A 13,667-nucleotide genomic window follows, 5' to 3' on the forward strand; every position below is an offset into this window, starting at 1 on the left:
GAGAGGGGGGTGAATCAGTGATTGAAATTCTTTCAATTTCTTCCCCACTGATACTGATGGTTACTGGCAGAAACTGAATACAACTCACGAGGTCGTATACACACCCCAGTCTACCAAGTGTGTACACCTATCCTGCAGCCCACACACTTCAAATGCAAGATAAACAAACACACAAATCCACGCGCACAACACAAGATATATGTGGTTCTGCAAATTGCCTACATCTACGGAGCAATGCCACTATGGGCTTCCTATTTACTCAATACTCAACTTTTGTTCCACTTACAGCTGGGAGCACCAACACCCAATTTTTCTCAGTATAGAACTGAGAGGGCAAATAATGTCAGTACAAAATAGCATCCACTCCCAGTATTTAGCACCCACTAAATACAATACAAAATCAATAGGGTTTTGGGCTTATAGTAATGCCCTACAAATAAACACGAACTAGAATAGGTCTATCAACAATGTTCACCTATTTCTAGCATACATCACTAACAGGGATGAAGCATAAATAAATAAAGAGTGATAAGAATGCTTACAACCCTCACACAAGAGGTCTGAGCTTTACTGAGATCAACTAGAGCCCACTGGAAGTATCAACTCTGTCCTTTGTGGAGAGATTTGAGCTTTCAAGTAAGCTCTGCCAGGAGGGGACCACAACAGCTCCTTTCTTCTTGTCTTCTTCCTCTTCTTGTATTTATCTTCTTCTTGTATTTTCTCAAAACTACAATCAAAACCCTACCTTCTTCATAAACACAGCTTCAATAACACTGCTTAATCTTCAAAAACCCATTGAGAGTAAACTTTAATGCATCTGAAACAGCCTTCTATTTTTCAAAAACTAAGCTTGAGAGAGAGAGGAGTTCGTTCCATTTTCTTTTGATTGCTCTGTTTTTTTTTTCTAATGGAAAACCCTTTTTTCTTTTTTTCTTCTCTTCTCACGATTCTGTTGTTGTACCCTTCTAAAAAAGAAAAACCACTTCTCTTTTCTTTTTAACAAAAGACCATGTAAAATGATCAAATAACCCTTTTTAGATGGGCCAATTAAATTTTCAAAAAAGGAATCTTCAAACTGAGCATAGATAAATGAACTTCTTGGAGAATTCAAAAAGGATTGCACGGCTTCTAAGATGCTTTTTGGAGAGCAAATCAAATGCTCAAAAAAGAAATCTAAGAACTTATAAACCCCTTTTAAAAAATAGCCACTCATGACTTTCACGTGATACACCAACGATCCACCTTTTTGAAATCTCTCCAACTTCTTGATAATTTCAGAAAGCCCCCTTGTTTCACCTATTTATGCCACTGTAGATATAATAATTAATTATTTGTATTTAAACCCCTGAGACAAAAACTGAACCTACGTTGCTGGCCGAGAGCATGAATTGAGTTCAAATATGTTTTAGATTTGCTTCTTTTCTACGCACCCATACGAAAAGATTCATAACTCCCTCAGCTGACATCGGATTAACGAACCGTTTGAACCGATGGAAAGAGGACTCGACGAACTAACTTTCTCCAGTTCATAGCTTTTCCAAAATCTTCCGTGGGATCCACTGAAAAAATCCCTGAAAGTACCACAGCTGCAGTGACCTGTGAATTAGGACACAAGAATGAATCCATAAGCCACCAAACACCTCCAAACACTTTGTATCACTGCTGCCCATGCTTGCAATGCTCTGAATTGCTACCAACAAAATTTTCTGAGCCACTGGACACTACCATAGCCTCAAGATTGGCCATCTCATCACTGCTCTGCGCTTGGTTGCCAACAATGACAACCTATATGCAACAATCTCCCCCTTTGGAGTTGTTGGCAACCTTCTCATCAACTGTGTGCCTGCATCTACAACATACACAACATATACTCAAACTCCCCCTACTTGCAAAACCTGCATTTTCCTTGAGCCACTACTAAGGACAGGAATTCTCCCCATACAGTGATGAGGACTCTCTCTCCCCCTTTGACAACAAGTACAAAAGGATGTACAAGGATTCCCCCTGAGCCCATAATGGGAGCAAATAATCTACAATAAGCATGCTCCCCCTGCCCCTCTGCACCTCAGTGCCTGGGAATAAGAACCACTCCCAACTTCTGTCTGAGGAACTCAAACTGCTCCTTGGGTAATGGTTTTGTGAAGATATCTGCTGACTGTTCTGCTGTGGGGATAAACTTCAATGTCACTACTCCTTCTATGACCTTCTCTCTCAAAAAGTGATATCTGATTGCAATGTGCTTTGTCCTGGAGTACATAACTGGATTCTTTGAGATGTTGATAGCACTTGTATTATCACAATAAATCACCACAGGGCTATCAACCTCAACACTCAAATCCTTCATCATCTATTTCATCCATAACACCTATGTACAACATGATGTGGCTGCTATATACTCAGCCTCTGCAGTAGAAAGGGAGACTGAATCTTGCTTCTTGCTATGCCAAGCCACTAAACTACCAACCAAATAAAATGCACCACCACTGGTGTTTTTCTTGTCATCCACATCACCTGCCCAGTCTGCATCTGAAAAAGCTGACAGTGTGAAGTTTTTGGTTTTGGGATACCACAGGCCATAGTCATTAGTACCTTTCAAGTACCTGAAGATTCTCTTCACAGCTGCTACATGAGTTTCTTTGGGCCCAGCTTGAAATCTTGCAACCATACACACAGCTTGTAAGATATCAGGTCTACTAGTTGTCAAGTACAAGAGAATTCCAATCATTGACCTATAAGTGGTGTGATCAACTGATGGGGATGCATCATCTTTAGTCAACTTGCATCCAGTAATCATGGGTGTACTGACAGATTTGCAGTCTTCTATAGTGAATCTTTTCAACATTTCTCTCACATACTTAGATTAACAGATAAAAATTCCTTCTTTTAGCTGACTGATCTGCAACCCCAAAAAGAATGAGAGTTCACCCAACATAGACATTTCAAATTCTGCCTACATCTTCTCTGCAAAGTCTCTACACATCTCATCCTTATGGCCACCAAAAATGATGTCATCTACATACACAACTACCACAATCTGACTATCTACAGTTGATTTCACATACAAATTACTATCCACCAAGCCCTTTTTGAAACCCAAATGACATAAATAGGTGTCCAATCTCTAGCATACCAAGCTCTGGGAGCTTGTTTCAGCCCATATAAATCTTTCCTCAATCTGCAGACAAGTGTGGAATCTTCACTAAGTTGAAATCCATCCTGTTGCTTTATGTAAACTTCCTCATCCAGTGTGCCATTCAAGAAAGCAAACTTAACATCCATTTGATACACCTTGAAGCCTTTGTGAACTGCTAGTGGTAGAAACAATCTAATTGCCTCAAGTCTTGCTACTGGAGCAAAAGTCTCCTCAAAATCAATACCTTCTACTTGAGCATATCCCTTGCATACAAGTCTAGCCTTGTTTCTTACAACTTGACCATCTTCATTGAGTTTATTTATGAAGACCCATTTTGTGCCAATTACATTTTTGTCAACTAGCCTAGGAACTAAGTCCCATGTGTGATTTCTTTCAATCTGGTCAAGCTCTTCATTCATCGCTTTCATCCAGCTCTTATCTCTACTTGCCTCCTCAACAGTTTTTTGCTCAACTTGTGAGAGAAGAGAGTAGGTGTTGGAGTACACTCTTCTAGTTTGCTTACCTGCACTCCTGGTTCTCATCCCTGCACTAGGATCACCTATAATTTGATTTTCTAGATGATTCTTAACAGTCCTGCTTTGCCTTTCTTGCTCATCTGCCTCAGTGTCAGTCTTGTCAAGTTCATGTCCATCTCTTCCTTCTTGCCTATCCTCACCTGCTTCACTCACCTCAGTGAGGTCTTCAACTTCACTAGGATCAACTCCTGAGCTAGTAGAGAAATTTATTTTCTCATCAACCTTGACATCTGCACTTTTCACAATTTTGCCAAGTCTTTTGTTGTAGCATCTATAGGCTTTACTTGTGGTGGAGTAGCCTAAAAAGATGTCATCATCAGCTCTATCATCAAACTTTCCCAAATCTTGATTTGTATTTTTGATGTAGCACTTGCTACCAAAGATTTTGAAATATCTTGTTGTAGCTTTCTTGTCAAACCAAATCTCATAGGGAGTTTTATTCTCATGAACTCTCAACATACATCTATTGTGAATATATACTGCAGTGTGAACTGTTTCTCTCCAAAATTTGTTACCCATGTCATTTTCAATTAATATGGTTCTGGCCATCTCTTGAATAGTCCTATTCTTTCTTTCTGCAACACCATTTTGTTGAGGTATTCTTGTAACTGAGGTCTGTCTTCTAATGCCATTTTCATAACAATATTCTTTGAAGTTTTTCCAAGTGTACTCACCTCCTTTATCAGATCTCAGACAATTAAATAACTTTTCCTTTTTGTTTCTCAACTTGCTTTTTGAAGATTTTGAATATTTCTAGTGCTTCTGATTTGTGTTTCAAAAAATATGTCCATGTCATCCTGGAGTGGTCATCAATAAATAAGATAAAATATCTCTCTCCTGTGATGCTCTGTGTCCTCATAGGACCACATATATCAGTGTGTACCAACTCCAATGGTTGACTGGTGTGGTATTCTTTTGACTTAAAAGATGTTCTAGTTTGTTTCCCTTTCTGACAAGAACCACAAATATGGTTTAATGGTTTTTTCAAAATAGGTATATCTCTAATAGCCTTCTTTGAAGAAATTTTTTTAAGACTATTAAACCCAATATGTCCAAGCCTCCAGTCTCATAACCATGTCTCTTCCTCCATGCTTACCATTCAAGTGTTTTTAATTGTCTCTGTCAAGGTGTAGAGATTTCTTGAAGTTCTCTTTCCTGTGGCCATCAACTTCCCTGTGCTTGTTCTTCTAATTTCACAACCTTGGCTATTAAACACCACTTCATGTCCCCTATCACAGATTTGACTGATACTGAGTAAGTTGTGTCTAAGCCCTTCCACATACAACACATCTTGGGATTGCACCTTTTCATTGTTGAGATCCTGGAGTGGTCATCAATAAATAAGATAAAATATCTCTCTCCTGTGATGCTCTGTGTCCTCATAGGATCACATATATCAGTGTGTACCAACTCCAATGGTTGACTGGTGTGGTATTCTTTTGACTTAAAAGATGTTCTAGTTTGTTTCCCTTTCTGACAAGAACCACAAATATGGTTTAATGGTTTTTTCAAAATAGGTATATCTCTAATAGCCTTCTTTGAAGAAATTTTTTTAAGACTATTAAACCCAATATGTCCAAGCCTCCAGTCTCATAACCATGTCTCTTCCTCCATGCTTACCATTCAAGTGTCTTTAATTGTCTCTGTCAAGGTGTAGAGATTTCTTGAAGTTCTCTTTCCTGTGGCCATCAACTTCCCTGTGCTTGTTCTTCTAATTTCACAACCTTGGCTATTAAACACCACTTCATGTCCCCTATCACAGATTTGACTGATACTGAGTAAGTTGTGTCTAAGCCCTTCCACATACAACACATCTTGGGATTGCACCTTTCCATTGTTGAGATCCTGGAGTGGACATCAATAAATAAGATAAAATATCTCTCTCCTGTGATGCTCTGTGTCCTCATAGGACCACATATATCAGTGTGTACCAACTCCAATGGTTGACTGGTGTGGTATTCTTTTGACTTAAAAGATGTTCTAGTTTGTTTCCCTTTCTGACAAGAACCACAAATATGGTTTAATGGTTTTTTCAAAATAGGTATATCTCTAATAGCCTTCTTTGAAGAAATTTTTTTTAAGACTATTAAACCCAATATGTCCAAGCCTCCAGTCTCATAACCATGTCTCTTCCTCCATGCTTACCATTCAAGTGTCTTTAATTGTCTCTGTCAAGGTGTAGAGATTTCTTGAAGTTCTCTTTCCTGTGGCCATCAACTTCCCTGTGCTTGTTCTTCTAATTTCACAACCTTGGCTATTAAACACCACTTCATGTCCCCTATCACAGATTTGACTGATACTGAGTAAGTTGTGTCTAAGCCCTTCCACATACAACACATCTTGGGATTGCTCCTTTCCATTGTTGAGACTAATGGTACCCTTTCCAACTATTTTGGCATCATCATTGTTCCCAAACTTCACTGACCCACCTGCATAGGTCTCTAACTTCTCAAACCTTTTCTTATCTCCTGTCATATGACTTGAGCAGCCACTATCAAGAATCCATGGTGTTGAGTCCTCTTGAGCTCTGAAAGCGGTTTGTTCAACCATAGAACTGTTGCCCTTTTCTGCACTACTCTTTTGAACCCAAACTCTGTTTCTTGATTGAGGTTTCTCTAGTTGCTTCTCTCTAGGAATCTGTTTCTTAGGCTTGGTTGCTTTAACACTTCTGACATTGCCTTGTCTTTCTCTGTTATATGATCTCTGTAGAGGAAATACAATTTTGCAGTCCTTGATAATATGTCCATAATTGCTACATCTGTAGCACTCAACCATCACATCCATTAAGGGTGCAAAAGGATTCCTGTCAACAAAGTTTGGTGGACCAAGATTGAATTTGCAATCTGAAATTTTGTGTCCAAAAGTATTACACTTGAGACAATGAGGATAGCAATAACCAAAGTTCTCTACTCTCCTGCCTGGCCATGCAATTTGTTGTTGTCTAACATGGTTAGTCTTATGGGGTGGAGTTTGATTTTTCTCAACTCTCTTGTCTTTCATAGTAATGGGATTCTGTGTTGTGCTTTTTCCTTTTCCTTTGACACTCTTTAATGATTTTTCTACAAATCCAAGACCGAATTTGTTGTGGGTTGATCTCTGAGAGCTAAGGATCTCAACTCAGCTTCAAAGTCCACCTCTCATTCTTCTTCATCTTCTGAGGTTGTGCTTGTTCTAGGTGAACCATTCTCTTTTTCTTCAAACACCATGAACATGGCATGATCATCTACATCATCTGAATCATTCTTAGATTCTTCCTCAGATGTGTCACTACTTTTTTTGGACCTGAATTTTTTGCTTTTATGGGAAACATGTTTCTTTTTTCCTCTGACTTTGCTCCTTTTATCTTCCTCATCATCATCACTTTCTATTTTGTCCTTGTGAGGACATTTGGATGCAAAGTGTCCAACTTTACCACAATTGAAGCACTTAAATGGAAGTTTGTTTTTATACTTCCCTGTCCCCTTTTTCAAATTTCTGGTGAAGTGGGCTATGACCTCATCATCATCACTGTCTTCCTCTTCTTCACTCTCAGCTTGCTCCTTCAGCTTTAATTTTTCCATTGCCTTGAATGCTGCCTGTTTTTCAATTGACTTGCCCTTTTCTGTTTTCATCTCATAAGTCTTGAGTGTACCATGTACTTCATCAAGTGTTATTGTATCCAAGTCTTTGGCTTCTTCAATGGCTGAGACTTTGGAATCATATCTGGGCAGTACACATCTAAGAATCTTTTGACATACCACAGAATTTTCAAAAGTTTCTCCAACTCCCCTGATGGAATTCACAACTTCATTAACTCTGACCATGTAGCTGTCAATATTTTCTTCTTCAGTCATCTTAAGACTCTCAAATTGTGCTATAAAAATCTGTAATTTAGCCATCTTGATTTTGGCATCTCCTTCACAGATGTTTTTCAACCTGTCTCAGACCTTTTTTGCTGTATTGTAATCCATCACTTTAGCCATGCCATCTTTACTCAACCCTGTCATGATAGCATTCAATGCTCTGAGATTGTTTCCATAAGCTTTCTTGGTCTCATTATTTGTAAATGGAGTGGTTGGTTCTGTATAACCATTTACAACTGATTGCCATACATCATACCCAAGAGACCCTACATATACCTGCATTCTTTTCTTCCGGAAGACATATTCAGTACCATAAAAAATAGGAACTCTCCCTGAGTCTTTTGAACTCCCTTCACCTGTAGCCATGTTGACCCTGATCACTCAGATGTCGATGAGACTGTGACTGAGTCCAAGCTCTGATACCAATTGTTGTTCGATGGCTGTCACTGAGAGGGGGGGTGAATCAGTAATTGAAATTTTTTCAATTTCTTCCCCACTGATACTGATGGTTACTGGCAGAAACTGAATACAACTCGCAAGGTCGTGTACACACCCCAGTCTACCAAGTGTGTACACCCATCCTGCAGCCCACACACTTCAAATGCAAGATAAACAAACACACAAATCCACGTACACAACACAAGATATATGTGGTTCTGCAAATTGCCTACATCCACAAAGCAATTCCACTATGGGTTTCCTATTTGCACAATACTCAACTTTTGTTGCACCTATAGCTAGGAGCACCAACACCCAATTTTTCTCAGCATAGAACTAAGAGGGCAAATAATGCCAGTACAAAATAGCACCCACTCCCAATATTTAGCACCCACTAAATACAGTACAAAATCAATAGGGTTTTGGGCTTATAGCAATGTCATACAAATAAACACGAACTAGAATAGGTCTATCAACAATGTTCACCTATTTCTAACATTCACCACTAACAGGGATGAAGCATAAATAAATAAAGAGTGATAAGAATGCTTACAACCCTCACACAAGAGGTCTGAGCTTTATTGAGATCAACTAGAGCCCACTGGAAGTATCAACTCTATCCTTTGTGGAGAGATTTGAGCTTTCAAGTAAGCTCTGCCAGGAGGGGACCACAACAGCTCTTTTCTTCTTGTCTTCTTCCTCTTCTTGTATTTATCTTCTTCTTGTATTTTCCCAAAACTATAATCAAAACCCCACCTTCTTCATAAACACAGCTTCAACAACACTGCTCAATCTTCAAAAACCCATTGAGAGTAAGCTTTAATGCATCTGAAACAGTCTTCTATTTTCAAAAAACAAGGCTTGAGAGAGAGAGAGGAGTTCGTTCCATTTTCTTTTGATTGCTCTGTTTTTTTTTCTAATGGAAAACCCTTTTTCCTTTTTTTTCTTCTCTTCTCACAACTCTGTTGTTGTACCCTTCTAAAGAAAAAAAACCACTTCTCTTTTCTTTTTAACAAAAGAACATGTAAAAGGACCAAATAACTCTTTTTAGATGGACCAATTAAATATCCAAAAAAGAATCTTCAAACTGAGCATAGATAAATGAACTTCTTGGAGAATTCAAAAAGGATTGCACGGCTTCCAAGATGCTTTTTGGAGAGCAAATCAAATGCTCAAAAAAGGAATCTAAGAACTTATAAACCCCTTTTAAAAAACAGTCACTCATGACTTTCACTTGATACACCAACGATCCACCTTTTTGAAATCTCTCCAACTTCTTGATAATTTTAGAAAGCCCCCTTATTTCACCTATTTATGTCACTGTAGATATAACAATTAATTATTTGTATTTAAACCCCTGAGACAAAAACTGAACCTACGTTGCTGGCCGAGAGCATGAATTGAGTTCAAATATGTTTCAGATTTGCTTCTTTTCTGCGCACCCATACGAAAAAATTCATAACTCCCTCGTCTGACATCGGATTAATGAACCGTTTGAACCGATGGAAAGAGGACTCGACGAACTAACTTTCTCTAGTTCATAGGTTTTCCAAAATCTTTCGTGGAATCCACTGAAAAAATCCCTAAAAGTACCACAACTGTAGTGACCTGTGAATTAGGACACAAGAATGAATCCATAAGCCCCCAAACACCTCCAAACACTTTGTATCACTACTGCCTATGCTTGCAATGCTCTGAACTGCTACCAACAAAATTTTCTGAGCCACTGGACACTGCCATAGCCTCAAGATTGGCCATCTCATCACTGCTCTGCGCTTGGTTGCCAACAATGACAACCTATATGCAACACAACTAGCATCACAGTTTACCTTCACGTAATCACTTGGAGGAGGGCACCACGATATTATTGTAGGCATATTCTAATGTTGTGGAGAAGTACCATCAGATGTGGAAGAGATTTGAGCACTCTGAAATTCCTGGTAAGCATGATTTGATAATTGAATTACTTCCTTCGTAAACCAGTCGTGACGCCCAAAGAGATACTCATTTCTTGCTAACATAAAAACTAACAAACAAATGAATAATGAGTAACGATATCATGACATTGTTGCTTACCCTGCGAAGCAAAATCCTTCCATCGTTCAATCTAAGAAAGAAGGCACGGGTCTTTAGTATATGGAATAGAGATACCAAGAACACTGCCAAACCAAACAGCCTAGGTAAATCCATAACCCAATAATATATGACTGTTCGTTTCTATCTTTCCACATCTCCCGCAAACCAAATCAGCCTCAATACACTGTCATCTCAAAGCATCAGTTGTGGTCATACCCGAAGACCAAGCATACTAAACAAACCTTTGTATTTTTGGTAAAGTTCAGCTTCACACTTGTTTCCAAACACCCTCTGAGACAACCCTTGATAATAAGGAAGAGGAAGTGGATGGCGCACACCGAGCAGTAAGTTCACATTGATTGGAGAGTAAGTGGTATGCACTCTTTGCCGATTAAGCTCTTGTTGTGAAACCTGATCAAATTTCTGAATAAATTTAAACTTTTGGAACCCGGGTGATTTCAAATTTTGGTTCAATATTTTCCATGCTAACCTCAAGCTATGGGCAGCATCACATCTTTTTCCTATGCTTGGCATGCTGGTTTGATGGCCTGCAAAGCCTCTCTCTGTCTTTAGGCCGAATCCCAGGAAAGAATCCCATTTTATATGTATATATGTTGTATTTTTAATTAATTAGTGTATTAGGGGCAGAATAGTAATTTTTACCATGTGGGACCCCGCACCAGAGCTACCTGTGTTGGGTCTGTTGGCTGGACAGGCTGCAGGACCTCCCTCATAATGAAACTCAATGTAAGTATAATTTAAAATATATTTATATAACGTTTTGTACAATCAAATAGAGTTAGAAGGGTATTTTAGTAAACTTACCTCTGTAGGACCCAGTTTCCCAGTGGGGAATGTAATTCCGGATAGTTACCCGTATTCGGATCATCCCTGATGTCGCATGACATCATTCTGTAGCTGGAATAAGGTAATAAATACAAAAGAATCAATTTTAGAAATAATTTATAATCAAATGACCATTCTGCCCCTTAGTGCTTAAGTTTCTATAAATATAACCCTCTTTATACTATTCATTATTCACCAACAAAAAGAAGAGGAACCAAAATCGTTCCAGCCTTGGAGAATAAGAAAGAAAGAAGAAAAAGAGAGGAAGAAGAAGGGAAATGAGAAGCATACCTTGGAAATTCATCCTAGACTAAGGTTGGAAGCTTAGAGACCTCCATTAGAGACCTTGGAGCATAAAGGCAAGGCTGCCATCTTCCCTTCTTGCTGCTGATTTCAGGTAAACTCTGAGAATCCCTGCTGTTTCCATCTCCTCCTCCTTTAAATTTGATCTAATTTCAGCCTAGACTATGCCTAAATAGATTTCTGCCATTAAAGCTTTTAATCCAAGCTTAAACAGTGGAAGTTCCACCTAATTTCTTACTGTTTAGTGTTATTTAGGTTCAGCTATGCCTGAATCTTTATGGTTGTACCTCTAATCAGCCCAGTTACTATTTCTAATGGCAAACCATAAACCCTAAGTCAACTAATTTAGGTTTAAATTATGAAATCCCTAAATTAGGAAGCCAAATATGAAATTGGAGCCCCAAATAGACTGACCCGCCTTGAATTGGTGTTAAATCATCAAATTAGGGCCTTGCATACAAGGATCCATACAATTGGAGCAAAACCCCCAAATTTGGACAACGGCAGGATCTTTGTTGCTGAGCCTAGGGGCGGTTGGCCAAACTCCCTGGAAGTCTGCATCCGGCTCCCCCATTTTTGTGCCCTTATGACTTAGACCCCTTGGGACTTGACCTTGGACCATCCCAGAACCTATTGCATGGTGTTTGGTATGTTGTTTAGGGTTGTTTCTACTGTTTTCTAGTCGGTTTGTTGGATTGTTGGTGGGTAACTGACTTAGAATTCCTTCTATAACTAATCTATAATATTCTTGTCTTATAGGACTGTCTTGGTCTATTCTTGCCTGCCTATTGGAGTTTATTCACCTAGGCTAGCTACAACTACAGGTAAGGGGATTCGACCTTAATTTCCTGCGTGTTTATCACATTAATTTTAACTTTATGCTGAATGCCATGCTCATGCATCATTACCTCTATACCTGGAACATGTAGTTTTTTAGCTTTTATTTAATGCATTAGACTGCATGTAAAATAGGTTACACAAAGACATACTGCATTGCATTTGCATTGATTATTTATATGATGTGAATTTATGATGATGGAATTCGGTAATTTATAACTCAGATCATGCTTGCCTCATCATATTTAGACTGCACTGGGCTAGGTTGATATTCATTATCCAGTACTGCGCCCCTTACCAACAGGGGGAAAGGTGTTGGACAACCCGTGGCAGAGATCGATGTGTTAGTTCCGGGATGCCATCTTCTGTCCCATGTTAGCGGGTCCCTAATTCCGCTATGAGAATAAACAGGCAGGGTTGGTCATTTGGGGGTTTGTCGGGGTCCGATGTGTTAGTTCCGGAACTGGCGGGTCCTCACCGTGGTAGAATGGTTTCGCTCGGGTGATCGAAGGGTTAGTTCTGGGACCGAGGTTAGCATCTACCACTAGTAGTTGTACTTATACCCCATGAGACTTAGTATCTATGCTAAGAACATGTTAGTTTAGCACATGCATCATGGATTTATTGTGTTTGTATGCTTGTACCCCCCTTACTGGGCTTAGTTGAGAGCTCACCCCTGTGGATATCCTTATTTTTTTTAGGTGATTTAGTTACTTCTAATGTTGGATTTGCGGCGCTGGAGTTTGAAGTGCACGATACTTCGTGCGCACGTGATGGTTGCACAACCTCCTGATCTTGGCCTGATAGTCCAGGCTACCTCCCCACTCTTTTATACTTTATAAATGTTTTATATAGTTATAGTATAGTTTCTTGTATACTTTTACTCTGTGGTATCTTTGAGAACTATATAGTTGTATCACAAGCCTTATCATTTATATAAATGAAATATCATTTAGACTTCTCTTACTAATGATGTTATCTCTATTAATTAAATTGTTTCCGCTGCCTCTGATTACTGTATCTGTGAGCAATGATTATGAATAGGGTACTGCACTTGTGATCCTTGGGGATTGGTTGGATGTCAGAGACATCCCGCCACACTTGGCCCTTAATAACCGGGCCGGGGTGTGACACTTGTTCTTGACGCAGCTCAAATAAGTTTGTCCACACTGCTAAAAAAAATCAGATTTATCTTCATTATTTCTGCAACATCAGAAGCATAGAAGTTTTGTTCCAATAGCTCTCTACACCACACCCAACTTTCATGGTCAATGAAATCAGCCATAGTAGTATAAATAGAATTATTAGGTTGTGGAGTAATAACCTGAAAATCAGTAAGATTTGGAATCCATTTGTCACTCCAAGGATTGATCATGTCACCATTTCGAATGGTCCAACATAAACCTAATAACAGTACAAGTTGACTCTCAATAATGCTTCTCCAACCCTAGTTGGGTTGGTGTAGACGTTGAATTTTGTCACCCTTCGGCGATGGTCAGGACACGAACAAATATCGGTATCTCTCTCAAGAAAGACTCTTGCCCCTACACCCAAGCCATATCACCCTCACATCTCTAAAAATGATATAAGAAAAACCATTTTACCAAATGCAGAAGGAGATACTGTTCACCTTCCCTGACCCTCTGTCGGGAGGTG

This window comes from Telopea speciosissima, chromosome 11 (genome assembly GCF_018873765.1).
Source record: "Telopea speciosissima isolate NSW1024214 ecotype Mountain lineage chromosome 11, Tspe_v1, whole genome shotgun sequence".
NCBI lineage: Eukaryota > Viridiplantae > Streptophyta > Magnoliopsida > Proteales > Proteaceae > Telopea > Telopea speciosissima.